The sequence below is a fragment of the Thalia democratica genome, chromosome 1 (assembly GCF_965202585.1).
Source record: "Thalia democratica chromosome 1, ktThaDemo2.hap1.1, whole genome shotgun sequence".
NCBI classification, from domain to species: domain Eukaryota; kingdom Metazoa; phylum Chordata; class Thaliacea; order Salpida; family Salpidae; genus Thalia; species Thalia democratica.
Genome location: NC_139165.1, coordinates 79643748 through 79646801, shown reverse-complemented (window position 1 = coordinate 79646801; position 3054 = coordinate 79643748).

Sequence of the window (3054 nt, the reverse complement as noted above, 5' to 3'; positions counted from 1 at the left end):
ACAAAACGAGAGTGAGTAACGTCATAAGTGCGTAAAGATGCGAGATGTTACTGTACCAGATATGTTATTTCTTAAAAGCGCTAAGATTTACGCTTAGGTTTGGGTTTAAACCTTAAAACAAATTGTTTTTTTTAATTTAACCAAAATTATTCTTTAATTAACTATGAGTTTTTTGTAGTTAAATAAGTTGATTTTTCAAAATTTAGTTTTTCAGTTTATATTTTACCTCAAACATATTATATAATTTAATCCCTTGATTTAGTTGTCTATCTACTTACTTGCAAACCATATGTTATTTTTAAAGTTTAAAGGTAAAATAACTTTGCTTTTATGATCCTTTAAATTTATAATAACATCTTTTACAATTAGAATGAAATTCACACCCAAAAAGAAGAGAAGCGAAGTCGGAACATATCTACTGTATACTGGTCGGATAAGTAGCAACTCAAATCATGACCTCCATGCTGGTCCTCTCAAGCGGACGTGACTTCATACTTGATAGTTTCAAATGATACAGAAAGTAAGTTTTGTTGTCATACCATAAGATATAATTGTATTTTACACGTGCGTTAATACATAAAAAAGACCTCTACAATACAAAAAAGTTATAAATTGTTAAGGATCAAGGAGGCGCTACTATTTTAAGATGTGCGCGTAAAGTACTTAGAACTGTCAAAAGTGATTAAAACATTCTTTTTTACATCTCACGGTACCTAGTCAGAGAAAAAAAAAGTTGAACGAACTAAAGCTCAAATAGTGAAAAGTTACTTCACTGTTCTTTTTAATAATTCATAAAATAAACTTAATTAGACTCTGTTAATTTAAAATTTAGCAGATACTAGTATTTAATAGGTTTAAAATACATGAAACAAAATCCTGCTGTCAATAAGGTAGCATTACAGTAAAGTACGTTTTTTGTTCGCAATCAAAGTTCGTATTTTTAAAAGGTACTCTACTGTATTTGTATCTTAATTAATAGTCTACTTTTATTTAATTATTTGAGTATTAGAAGTTTATCACGACGACTAAGCTTTAAAAAGTTCTGAAAAACAAAAAAGATCACTTAAAAATTTAAAGATTATAAAGACATGTGCAAAAAAAGCTTAAATAATTAATTATGAATAAAACATGATTTTTTTTTATGTTTCTGGTACGTAAGTTGCTTTTATATGTATTAAAATTGATAGGCAAGTTAATTCTCTTTAACTTGAAAAAAATTAAAAAACATATAAAATCTATAATATTTAAAATACTCTTAAAATATCAGAAAGACTCCTGTCTAAATTTGTCTAAATACTTTTCCTTATATACTTGTAGAAACTATAAATAACCTTAATGCTGTAAATATAGTGTTTTGTATGTCACAAATAAATGTTTACAAAGTCTTATGTGCGTGAATTGTTTTGAAAATAACTACAATTAAAATTTGTTTTTTTAAGTTTGAAAATATTATTAAAACTCTTTTTTTAATGAAAATATTGCGTTTGATTTTAATTGTAATTTTATAAAAATAACATACATCTAAACGTTTTCAAAACTACTAGATATTATTTTTCATACAATTTCAAATCACTTTTTAATGTAATATTTTTAAGCTTTATATAAGTTTTATGGTAATATAAATAACTTTTAAAGTCTTATTAATATTTATTTTGTTTGCTTAAAACTATATTTATTTATTCACTATTTTTGACATACTACGAAAAACTAACTATTTATGTTTAACTTTATGTGCATCACAATTTCACAAACAAAAACAATAATTTATTTTAATGAATTTATTAAGTTTTAATTTGTAAAAAGTATATCTCTAAAATATAAGTAAAAACTTTTATTAGTAACAACATCTTTATTACTATATTTAAATATTGTTTATTATTCTTAGTTTTAAATTATAATTAATTTATTTCTAAAATTTTTAATTTCAGAAAGAAAGTTGTTTAGATGTGTGAAGAAAGTTTCTGAAAATCTAAATTTCGACAAAACATTGTTTATGAACATTATGGTTTTAAATATTTTACTTTTGTTACTCTGACTTTATTTTTTTGAAGAATTGTACTAAACTTCTTAAGCTCTCATAGTTTTCAAATTGTTCAACATTCTACCTAATCATTGAAAACATAGCTTCTCAGGCCAAGCAAATAGTGGATGTTCTATTGCATAAGTAACAAACTTTTTTATATCAAAAGTTTTATTTTCTAATGCTATTAAGCAAAACTTCTTTTTTTATTTAAAATCAAGCTAAAAATACATACTTTTTATTATTATGAATCAGATAAGAGTATGTTTTGTAGTTTTTTTATTCTTTATTTATTTATTTACAAAAAGTTTAGTTTTTTATGAAAACATTTCTTTTGTGTGCACATTTCTTATGTTTCAACACTTCAAAAATAGTAGTCATTATTTTTGAAATACTCAAAGTTAAACAAAATAAAAGAATTTTTTTTTGTTTTATAGTGTTAAATAGCAAAAAAAAATATTGTTAGATATACTGTACTGTATTTTAACAATAGTCTACATAAATATTTTTTTTTACTTAATTTGTTATTAGTTTATTTTAAAATGTTTATTCATTTGCAGTGCAGTGGCTGATTATTGGCCTTTAAACTGACATGTGTATTGTACTTTCTGTTTTTAAATCACCATATGTGTAAAACTGTAAAGCTTTTCTGTTGTATTTTCTACAAGTTCAAACAACTAAAAAGTTTCATAACAATTGTTTAATAACAATATTTTTAATATTTTGAATACTGTTGTTTTGATTTAAGTGCAAAAATTTAAATATCTTTTTTTTCATGTGTTTTTTTACTTTATAAGTGGCATTTGAATTTATAAATATCTCTAAACTTGAAAACCACTTTTTATTATGCTCGGATATCACAATTTTATTCAATATTTGTTTTCTATAAAAAGCAAAAAAAAAAGGGTTAAAGCATGTGAACATAATTGAATCTTACTTTTTAAAATATCAGGGTTGTCATAAAACCTGGAAAAACTGGAAGTTGACAATTTATGCTAGAAAAATCTGGAATTTGAGAAATTTTGAAAAAAAAA